Genomic DNA, 12,243 nt, shown 5'->3' on the forward strand with positions numbered 1-12,243 from the left:
CTGGGTTTTCCCCTACCTGGGAGCCCAGAGGACAGAGACTGGAAGCCTCGTTCACCACAATTTCCCAGCAAACCCACAGGGGCCCAGAAATAGAGATGGTTATGAAGCTCTTCCAACCCCCTTTCTTCCCTGGATCCTTGGATCCTGCCCCACTGGGTAGGTTCAGGTTCTTCCCAGCTAGAAGAAACAGGATGAGTCGTGATGCTGTGTCCTTTCGCTTGTGACCCCAGAAGGCGTCAGCCCTGAGCCCAGTGGCCCTCCCACTGGTGCTGGGAGGAGAGAGACATCACCAATCTGAAGTCACATTTCCGCAAGACTCCCAAACCCTTGAGGAAATAAGGGGATGAAGAGGCAGGGCACAGGTTCCTGTGGAGACGCACAAGAGAGGATGAGGAAGGGACTTTCCCTTCTCCAAGCCGGGTAGAGGGGTGGTTCGAACCTGGGATCCTGGCTCAGTCCCTTCCTGACTGCAGGACTTGGCACATACCGCTTTACCTTTCTAGGTGGCAGTTTTCCCATCTGTAAAATGAAAAGATCATTTGCCCCTCGGGCTATTTGCAGGCTTCATGAAACAATGCACAGAAAGCTGCTGGCACAGTGCCTGCGCTTGGTGAGCCAAGTTCCCCTTCCTGGACCTTCTCAAGGCCTCATGTATATGCAAATTCAAGTTTGTGCATTGCCTGGCAGGGGATAGATGGGGCAGACCCAGTGGAGCCGGAAGAGGACCACAAGCCAGAGTGCTGGGGGCCGTGTCTGTGCTGTGCGACAGGTTCCTGGGGCTGAGGAAGACGGAGAAATCCTAATGAGAGGGAGAGGGTTCTCTGACCTACTTCAGTCCCCTTTCCTTACAGCTGGGGAAACTGAGGCTAAGAGTGAGCAGCAGCTGTTGTTGCCCGAGTATCACTCACAGCCAAGTTTGGTACCGCAGCTTTCCTGAACTTACTGCAATGAATGCAAGTTTTGCCCCTCTCTGGAAGCCAGGCCAAGAGAATCATGGTGGTGAGGCCACATGCTTTAGACTCAGGCAATTCCTTGGCTCAAAGTCACAAGGAAGAGGCTGCTGTGTGACAAGCCAAGAACCCAGGACTCCAGACTCCCTGGAGCCCTTTCTTCTGCCCCAGAAAGTGTCATCCTCCCAGGATCTGGAGGAAGGCATGGGGGCTGGGGGAATGAGGGCTGATCCCATCCCAGAATCCTCCCATTATCTGTTCAAGGAATGCTAGGAAATAGGCAAAGAAGAGAAACGCCCAGCTCTCATGGAGAAAATCTGCCAAAACAGAATGTGTCTCTGTGGCAAGAGGATTAGTTTAGGCTGATTTTTTTTTTTTTAAGATTTTGTTTATTTTTTTGACAGAGAGAGAGAGAGAGAGAGAGATCACAAGCAGGCAGAGAGAGAGGGGGAAGCAAGCTCCCTGCTGAGCAGAGAGCCCGATGCGGGGCTCGATCCCAGGACCCTGAGATCATGACCTGAGCCAAAGGCAGAAGCCTAACCCACTAAGCCACCCAGGTGCCCCTAGGCTAATTATTTTTATGAAACAGAAAACTCAAGAAGTTTTTCTTCTTGCCTCTCCCCCAACTCTTTAAAAGGATTTTGATGGGGCGCCTGGGTGGCTCAGTGGGTTAGGCCTCTGCCTTCGGCTCAGGTCATGATCTCAGGGTGCTGGGATCGAGTCCCGCATTGGGCTCTCTGCTCTGCAGGGAGCCTGCTTCCTCCTCTCTCTCTCTGCCTGCCTCTCGGCCTACTTGTGATCTGTCTGTCAAATAAAAAAAAAAAAAAAAGGATTTTGATGGAAGACCTGTTTCAGGAAGGGAGCTATCACCAAAGATAACTACAGTATAATATAAACCTGGTGTGGTAGACAGGGAGGAGCCTAGGAAAGTCTGCTTGTGAAAATTCCTCTCTAGGCCCCATTGTTTCTGTAGGCACCCCCACCCCCAAACTTTTGTTTACCAAACGTTTACTCTTTCTCACCTTCCTGTGAATTATCTTCCTTCTCTTTGAAGTTCCAGACTACTAAGCCCTTCTTTTTAGCTCCTGATGGCCTATAGACCTTAACTGCCTGACTGGGTCTCATATTCTTATGGTGTTGCCATAGATAAAATGATTACATTTGATTTTCTGTTGATCTGTCTCCTGTCAATTTAGTTCTTAGACTATCCAGAAAACCAGAAAATCTTGAACGGTAGAGGAGAATTTTTTCCTTCCCAACACAGCCTGCCAGGGAAGAGATGCTAAGAAAAGAAATCACAAGTAAAGGTCACATTGTGACCATGAGGAGGGCTGTGGAGAAGGGGTTCCTGGTACTGTACTGGGTGATCTAAGGGACCATACCCTGTCTGTGGGAGGGTGAGGAAGCCTTCTTGAGGATGTGATGCTTAGGCTGAGACCCAGGATGGAAAGGTTACTAGGAAATCTGTATCTTGGTCTCTACATCCTGTTCCTGACAGAGGGCTCCTAAGCCCTTATAAATTCCTAAGTGGAGGCACCTGGCTGGCTCAGTCAGTGGAGCATGAGACTCTTGATCTCAGGGTTGTGTGTTCAAGCCCCAGGCTGGGCCTAAAGATTACTTAAAAAAAATTCCTTAGTGAGAAGAGCACTAGGAGCATCTTTGTTCTATGGAGGGGACTCTGGGTGGGCTCCTGGATGACTCCTGGAGGGTGGCTGGTCATCAGAGGGGCCAAACCATGACTAGCAGCTTAGAATTTTCAGCCTCTGTGGCCCCCACTTTTCCAAGGAAAGGAGAGGGGCTGGAAACAGACTTACTACCCGATCAGGCCTATGGGAAGCCTCCATAAAATCCCAATAGTACAGGAAGGTGTGAACACATCCACACCAGGAAAGTGTTGTACCCCAACTCTTTAGGGATAGAAGTTCCTGCACTTGGGACCTTCCCACACCTTGTCCTTTATATCTCTTCACCTGAGTGCTCATCTGGATCCGTTATCACATCCTTTAATAAACTGGTAAGTGTAAGCAAGTGTTTCCCTGAGTTCTGTGAGCCACTCTAACAGATAAATCAAACCTAAGGAGAGGGTCGTTTTCCAATCCATGGCCAATTGGTCAGAAGCACAAGTGATGACCTGGGTTTTCAACTGACATGTGAAGTGAAGGAGGGGGTCAGTTCTGTGGGACTGAACCCTTACCCTGAAGCTCTCTCTGGGTAGATAGTGTTAGAATTGAGTTGAATGGTAGGACACCCATCTGGTGTCACAGGGAATTAGTTGGGATGGAGGAAATTTCCTGGGAAGATTTTCCTTACACAGTTACCTTACACAGTTACCCAGGCAAGAAGGTCATGTGTATCCTAGGCAGAGGGAATGTCATATGCAAAGGTCCTGTGGTGGGAAGAAGTACAATACAATCTAGAAAAATGCTCCAGGTTTACCTTTCCAAGAATGCGAAGTAGAGACATCTTATTTCCCTTTTCTTCTCCAAAATCACTCCCTACCCATATACACACACTTACAGGATGAGAAGAACAAGAAACAGAAACTACCTTCTAGGAAGATTCTTCTAGGAAGTTACCTCAAACTATATTATTGTAGAAAAGCATCAAACGCTCTGTATTCCAGTATTGTTGAATAATGGAATTATTAAATAATTGTGTTTTTTTTCTAGTTCTAAGACTTGTCCTCCTTAGGTCAATGAAATTCCAATGTCTGGCTGTAAGAATGAAAATCTTCCTAATGAACAAGAACTGTGAAAACAAGCCTCAGAAAGATGAGAAGGTACCTGTCCTTTGTGTCCTGAAGCTGTAGAAACAGAAATAGTTATTATACTCCATCATAAAAATGAGCTTAAGGATCAGACACGATAGGGGTCAAAACAAGAACTTTCATAAAAGTATCCATCTTAAAAAAAAAAAGTATTCATCTTGTTTTCCTGTCCAATACAGGAATTTGATTTTGTTCATTAAAAACATGTTAGTTTTATTAATATAAATCTGTCCTTGCACAAGAGAGTCTTTTTTTTTTTTAAATTTACTTATTTATTTATGAAGAGAGAGAGAAGAGAGAGCACAAGCTGTGGGGAGAGGCAAAGAGGAGGCACAGCACCCAACTGGGGGTGGGTAGGAACTCGATCCCAGGCCTTGGAGATCATGACCCGAGCTGAAATCAAGAGTCAGCTGCTTGGGGCACCTGAGTGGCTCAGTCAGTTGGGCATCTGCCTTTGGCTAGGGTAGTGGCCCCCCAGGGGACTTCCTGCTCCGTAGCTCATCTGCCCCTCTCTCTGCCCCTCCCCTCACTCATGCATGCACACACTCTCTCTCTCTGAAATAAATAAATAAAATCTTAAAAAAAAAAAAAGTGTTGGCTGCTTACCTGACTGAGCCACCCAGGTGCCGCTGCACAAGAGAATCTTGAAAGATGACCATTTCGCATTGTACAACACTCTGTGGATGTAACTTTAACCCACTGAGCCACCCAGGCGCCCCTATGTGGACGTAACTTTAAATCCAAAAATAAGCCTGAAGCTTTGCACAGTGGCAGGATCATGGGCAATGAGGTTTATTAGAGGCACGATTATTGCTAATTGAAAACAAAAATAAGGGCGCCTGGGGGGCTCAGTCAGTTAAGCGGCTGCCTTTGGCTCAGGTCATGATCTCAGGGTCCTGGAATCGGGCCCCACACTGGGCTCTCTGCTCAGCAGGGAGCCTGCTTCCCCCTCTCCCTCTGCCTGCTGCTCTGCCTACTTGTGATCTCTCTCTCTCTCTCTCTCTGTGTCCAATAAATAAAACCTTAAAAAAAATTAAAACAAAAAAAGAAAACAAAAATAAGCCTGTGATGGTAACTGGCTATCTTCATTGATAACTTGGTCTGTGATAATTATGTTACAAATGTCATCTCTTAGTTACTTCTAAGCCTTTTTCTTTGGAGGGGTGGGTCAAAGCAGAAGACAATCCTTGGCAACTCCCTCTTTCTCACATGATATGTAATACTCATGAAGACCAGAATGAATCAAAAATGCGATTTTTTTTTTTAGATTTTATTTTTAGGTAATCTCTACACACCCAATGTGGGGCTTAAACTCACAACCCTGAGTTCCAGACTTACACCCTCCACTGACCAAGTCAGCCAGGCACCCCTCAAAAATACACTTTTAAAGAAGTTCTTGTAAATTACAAATATAAAAGCTGAAACTATTAGAAGTAGAAGAATGGTTAGAAGATGAAGTCTGACATTTCCTAAAAATTTCCTAGAATATAGAACGAGAGGGCAGGAGATAAAGAAGTGGCCCAGAAGATACAACATATATTTAAAGGAGCTCCTGAAAGAAAAAACAAAACAAAACAAAAAACCAGAAAACAAACAAACAGAAAAGCAAGGAAGTTTCTGGAACTGAGGGTTGTGAGTTACCAGATTAAAAATATCCATAGGTGCCCAGAAGCAAGAATGGAAGACCCACAGATGGCTGAATGTGTGAAATGAGCCTCAGGGACTGAGAGAAGACTCCCAGCCTCCATACTCAAGGGATCTAGGATAAGAATGACCTTGGACTTCCCAACAGCAAACACGTTACTACAAGACCATGGAGCCATGCTTCCACATTTGGGAGGAACAGTGCTTACAACCTGTACCTCAATACCAGCCAGATCACTGTTGAAGAATAAATGATGCTAGGGGCGCCTGGGTGGCTCAGTGGGTTAAAGCCTCTGCCTTTGGCTCAGGTCATGATTCCAGGCTCTTGGGATTGAGCTCAGCAGGAAGCCTGCTTCTCTTACTCTCTCTCTGCCTGCCTCTCTGCCTACTTAGGATCTCTGTCTTTCAAATAAATAAATACAATCTTTAAAAAAAAAGACTTATTAAAAAAAAAGACTTATAAGAATAAAGGATGCTATCCATTGGATTTAGGTTTAGAAACAGAGATGATTTTTTTAAAGATTGTGATAAAATACACATAACATAAAATTTGCCATCTTAACCATCTAAAAAATTTTATCTATCTATCATCTATCTATCTATCTGTCTATCTATATTCATTTAGAGCATGTGTGTGTGGTGGGAAGGGACAGAGGGAGGAGAAGGGGGAATCTTAAGCAGGCTCCACTGTGGAGCCCAATGCCAGGCTCCATCTCATGACCCTGAGATCATGACCTGAGCCGAAATCAAGAGTCAGATGCTTAACCTACTGGGCCACCCAGGCATCCCTAAAAAAAAATTTTTTAAGTAATCTCTACACCCAACATGGGGCTTGAACTCACAGCCCCAAGATTAAGCGACATATGCTCTTCCAACTGAGCCAGCCACATACTGCCCATCTCAACCATTTTTCTTCCTGAAGATTTTATTTATTTGTTTACTTGAGAGAGAGCAGGAGAGGAGCTGAGGGAGAGGGACAAGCTGCCTCTGCACTGAGCGTGGAGCCCCACGTGGGGCTCAGTCTCAGGACCCAGAGATTAGGACCTGAGCTAAAAATCAAGAGTCTGACGCTGAACCTGCTGAGCCACCCAGGCCCTCCCTCCCCACATCCCCACCCCCGCCCCCACCAGCCATTTTTAACTACGGACTTAGTGATGTTAAGTACATTCACACTGTGATACAGCCAATCCCCAGAACTTTTCCATCTTGCAAAACTGAAACTCAATCTCGTTAAACAACAGCTCCTTATTTTCCCTCCCTGTAGCTCCTGGCAGCCACATTTTACCTTCTTTATGAAGTTGGCTGCTCTAGGTATCTCCTAGACTGACTTATTTCACCGAGCATAATATCCTCAAGGTTCATGCTTGTTGAAGCACGTGTCAGGATTTCATCCTTTTTTATGGCTGAAGAATATTCCACTGTACGTGTGTCCATTCATCTGCGGATGGACACTTGGATTTCTTCCACCTCCTGGTTATTATGAATAACGCCACCATGAGCATCGTTGTGTGAATAGCTATTTGAGTCCCTGCTTTCAATTCTTTTGGGTGTATACACACCAGAAGTGGGGTTGCTGGATCATACAGTAACTCTATTTTTAATATTTTGATAAAGAGACCACTTTTCATTTAACTTCTGCTGAAAGGAGACAGCAGACCCAGGCTGCTCTCCTCTAGCCCAGAAAGCCTGATCCCTGCCCCAGAAGGGAGCCCCGGTCCTTCCCTCTGCTACCAGCCAAGCAGGTGCTGTGGTCCCTTCCAAGCAGAGCGGAGCAGGTGGTCTGGCCTCCATCAGGTCCCACTTAGGAAGTACAGGGCCAGAAAGCTCTCTGGGCTCAAACCCACTTCCTCAGGCTGGAGTTTGATGGTTTCACTTTTGGGTCTGTTGCTTCCTGGGCTCTCCCCCAATTTGAGACCTAGTCAGTTCCCGGGCAGAGGAGCTCCTGCCCAGCCCTCCCCAGCAGCTGCTTTCCCTCCCTTCTTCCCCTCTCCTCTCTCCTCCAGTCTCCTCCCCTCCCCATCCTCCCCCTCTCTACCTCTCAATCCTCTGTCTCCTCCCTTCTCCCTTCCCTTCTCATATTTCCTCCCCTCCCCTCTCCTTTCTCTCTTCCCCTCACCTTCTCTGCCCCCTTCTTTCTCTCCTCTCCTTCCCCCTCCTTTTTTCTCTGCCCCTCATCCTTCTCCCCTCTCTCATGCCCTGCCCCTCCTCCTCTTTCCCCCCAACACTGGCGGCTGTGAAAACTCCTTCGCCTACCCCTGCTTCACAAGGTCTAGAAGTTAAGGTTTGAAGGACTTTCTCATCACACAGAGCCTGACAGCCCTTCAAAGCTTCACAACCAGTCAAGTGAAGTCTTCATTGAGGACATATTTCCAGAAGTCAGTACCTCCATCCTTGTGGAAATCTACAATGGCGGCGGCGGTGGGGGGCCTCCCTCCAGGATGGCCTGTGCCATGGTCTCAGGGAATCCTTGGCAGGGAGCTGCTTATATTACCTTTACAAACCATGTCCTAGAAAATCTAGAAAACAGGGAAAAGACAACAGATGGCTCTTCAAGTCCCCGGGGCTCCCAGTGCAGTGAGCAGTCCTGGTTTCATCCGTGAGTTCTGGGAACTTGTCTCTGCTGACCTGGACGGTGACAGGCCCCGGGGCTGAACCTATGAGCATGTGTGTAATTGTGCGGGCAGGCATCCCCGAACCCCACAAGAGCCTTGGGACTTGGGAAGGGGCCACCTCTGGGCAGCCAGCGGGGCCTGTGCCAAGAGGCAGAAGCCCACAGCACCAGAAGCCTCCTGACTGCTACAGTGTTTTCCGTCGGCCCCCGTGGCTAGCGGGCCACACTGGTGGACATAAGGGGACAACAGGTTGCTATTAACAAACCCCTGACAGATGCTGCATTGCCCTCTTGGAGAGGACCCTGCCCCTGGAAGGGCCAAGTACCAAGTGCAAGAGTGTTTGGTGCCAACAAATCAGGCAGGGACCCAACCCCTACCCCCCCAACCCCAGTCACCCTGAATCACCCTACTGCTGTGACCACAGGAAGCCTGGAGCCACTCATCCTCCCATGCTGAAAACTGTGAGACTTAAAGAAATGAGGAACTCCAGTTCTGGGTTGTGGCAGGCCTCTCCTCAGGCTGCCTTCCCCACTTCCCCCTGCCTGCTCCTCCCCCCAATTTCTCCCCCAGGCCCCTGCCCCCGACCTCTCCACACTCCACTCAACTCCTGAGGATCTCCCAGGCTGGGAAAAGTGCCAAGGGCTGGGGCCAAGGCTACCGCAGGCCAGGCACCGGCTTCCAATCCCATTTCCTCCATTTGCATGCTGTGTAACAGCAAGGAGGAGAGTTTTCCACTCGGAATCTCATTTTCCTAAACTAGAAGGCAGGGAATTAAGAGAAGTAAATGAGATGAGGTTCTGAGAAAATGCAGAGGCACAGGAGGCCCTCCAAAAACAATCATAAGAATAGATATTGGGCGCCGGGCACGTGCCCTAGGCCCATCACACTACCATTTCCACCAAGACCCTGCTCCCACCAGCGCCCACTGGACAGAGGGGACCGAGGCTCAGAGAGGTTAAGGAACTTGCCCAAGATCACACAGCTAAGAAGTGGTGGAGCCAGGCTTTGAGCCCAGCTCTATTTTCAAAGCTCGTCTTTTTATTCTTCATCCTCTGCTGCAATTCTAGGCCAACCCGAACCGAGCAGAAATCTGTCAGACTTGCTTGGTCCCCTGAAACCTCTGGGGAAGAGATGAGTAATTGTCACTGTTTCCTCCAGCCTGCCTCAGAAGCCCTCGGCTCCTCGGGGCACCTGGCCAGCTCGGTGGTAGAGCACACAGCTCTTGGTCTTGGGGTTGTGAGTCTGAGCACCACACTGGGTATAGAGATCACTTAAATGAATAAATAAAAACTTAAAAAGAAAGTTCCTAGCTTCCTCCACTTTCTTGTTGCATGATCTCAGGCAATACTTTTCTGAGCCTCTTCTGAGCCTCAGTTTTCTCACCTGTGAAATGGGAATGATGATGTCTGTCTGTCTTGCTTGTGGGGAGGCATAACTGAACATACGTTTGTACTGAGCCTGCTCAGAGTAGGTGCCCACAGAATCACACCTGCCAGTGTTTCTGGAAACATAGAAATGGCCCCTCTGCTTCACATATCCTCCTCCCTGGCCTGTGGCCCCATGGTCCCTGGCATACCTGTGTACCTCTCCTCTCAGCTCTTGCAAGAGTCCTTCCTTTTCTTATTGGGTCCATTGGAGGCTCAACAACCTTTCAGCATGACAAATATGCCTACAGAAGCTACAAACACCAGCATACCATTTGACCCAGAAATTCCACTTTGGGGATCTATCTCAAGGAAACATTTTCCACGCATTCATTCAGTGAGTCATTAACAACAGTAGTTTATTGAGCATCTACTGTTTGCCAGGCCCTGTGATATGCTGGGACTATACTGGGGAACAAAGCAGACTGCTACTCCAACCTCTGACCACGAGAAGACAACGGTCTTTTTTTTTAAGTTCTGGATTAAAAAAAATTTTTTTTCTATTTTATTTTAAGTAGGCCCCACACCCAATGTGGGGCTCGAACTCGTGACTCTGATTAACAGTTGCATGCTGTACCCACTGAGCCATCCAGGCGCCTCCAGAAGCTAACTGACTAATTGCTGAGGAGACATTAAATAAACAATTACACATATAAATATAAAACTGCAAAATTGTAATGGCAAGGAAATGTTTCAATGTGTTGTATTGTAACAGGCTTTTGCCTGCTAATCTGGTAGGTCCACTTCTGTGCCCAGGAATCTGGGAAAAGATAAAGGCAAAGGAAAGGAAGGATTTTTTTTTTTCTTTTAAGATTTTATTCATTTAGGGGCACCTGGGTGGGCTCAGTGGGTTAAAGCCTCTGCCTTCAGCTTGGGTCATGATCCCAGGGTCCTGGGATAGAGCCCCGCATAGGGCTCTCTGCTCAGCGGGGAGCCTGCTTCCCTCTCTCTCTCTGCCTGCCTCTCTGCCTACTTGTGATCTGTGTCTGTCAATTAAATAAATAAAATCTTTAAAAAAATTTTTAAAAAGATTTTATTCATTTATTTGACAGAGAAAGAGATCACAAGGAAGCAGAGAGGCAGGCAGAGAGAGAGAGAAGCAGGCTCCCTCGATCGCAGGACCCCAAGACCATGACCTGAACTGAAGGCAGAGGTTTAACCCACTGAGCCACCCAGGTGCCCCAGGAAAGGGAGGATTTTAAAGTTTTCTGTTGAGTGTTATCACTCAGGAACCTCTCCTTGAAGGTCAAGGCGGGACCTGATGTCAGCTGGGTCATGGGGTGTGCAGCGCATCTGTAATGTTTATGCAAAGAAAGAAAAAGACAAAACTAAGAGGCAACCCCGTGGCATGGTGTACTCTGCGACAGATTGTGGGTTCCAAATGCCATTCTCCAATAAAAGGAACCAGGCTTCTGGGAGAAATGGCTGCATGCGGGGCTGGGGCAGAAAAAAGACCAGATGAGCCTGAAGCATCTTGTAGCATTAGACAGTAAGGAAGGGCTGAGAATGCAAAACCAGGAGGGCATGGCCAAGTGACCCCGGTGCCAACCCAAAGGAACTCCCCAGGCTGGAACGATTTGAGCAACAACAGAAATAATGTAGTATTGATTATAAGTCAAGGTGTAAAGTAAATACCCATGACTCCATACTGATGTAAATAAATAACAGAATAAATAGATAAATGGGGGAGAAGAGACACATCTTTCTTACAGAGGACTCCCAATAATTTATTGGGATGTTCCTCACTCTGGGAAGTGGGGCTTAGCTTTCCCTAACGGTGGGCTGCACTTAGCGACTTGTTTCCAAGGACTGGAGTATGAATGGTGGAAATAGCGTTTCCAGTGGAGAAACCCAGAAACACCGCCTTAACTAAGCCGTCAGGGTTAACGTCACAGTGAAAAGTCCTGTGCCCATGTCATGTGCCCCCTAGGAGAGGCAGTGATGAGAAGGGCGTATCACCTTGGTAGTATCCCCCCGGAAAAACCAAAGCCCCAGTCTAATCATGAGGAGGGCATCAGAAAAAATCCCATTTGAGGGGCATTCTGCAAAATGCCTGACCTGTTCTTCTCAAGACTGTCAAGCTTAAAAGAAGAACTGGGAAAGGTTGAGAACGGGTCACACACAGGAGACATGAAGATTAAATGCAATACGGACTCCTGGGTGAGATTCTGGAACAGAAAAGTACATCAGAGAAAAAGCAGATAAAATCCAAATAAAGTCTACAATTTAGTTAACATTAATGTAGCAATGTTGGTTTCTTAGTTTTGACAAATGTGACCAGGTAATGTGAGATGATAGCATTAGGGGAATTTAAAACTAGCTGAGGGATGTATGGGAAATCTATTTTTGCAACTCTAGTGTAAATTTTAAAAAGTTTAAAATCTGCACACAAACAGAATAAAGGGTTGAAAGAAACACAGCCAAGTGTTTGTAGTAAGTATATTTGGGTAGTGGTAAAGAATGTCCTTTTTGTCAGTGTCTTTATTTTTTTTTATTTTTGTCATTTTTTTGTCAGTGTCTTTAATTAGGGTTATTAGGGTTTATTCCTTTTTTGTCAGTGTCTTTAATTAGGGTTAATTAGGGTTTATTCCTTTTATTTTAAACATTTATTATTACTTAAAAAAAAAAGATTTATTTTAGAGTGAGAGAAAGAGCAGGGGGGAGAAGCTGAGGGAGAGAGAGCATCTCAGGTAAGCCTCTCCCCCCTCTTCGGGCTGGGCTCAGATCTCTCTCCAACGGGAGATCATGACTTCAGCCCAAACCAAGAGCTGGAGGCTCAATCGACTGCGCCACTGGGGCGCCCCAAACCTTTTATTATTTCTGATTAGAAGTCTATTACTTTTCTG

The sequence above is a fragment of the Lontra canadensis genome, unplaced genomic scaffold (assembly GCF_010015895.1).
Source record: "Lontra canadensis isolate GAN:19392208 unplaced genomic scaffold, GSC_riverotter_1.0 scaffold25, whole genome shotgun sequence".
In the NCBI taxonomy this organism is placed as follows: Eukaryota; Metazoa; Chordata; class Mammalia; order Carnivora; family Mustelidae; genus Lontra; species Lontra canadensis.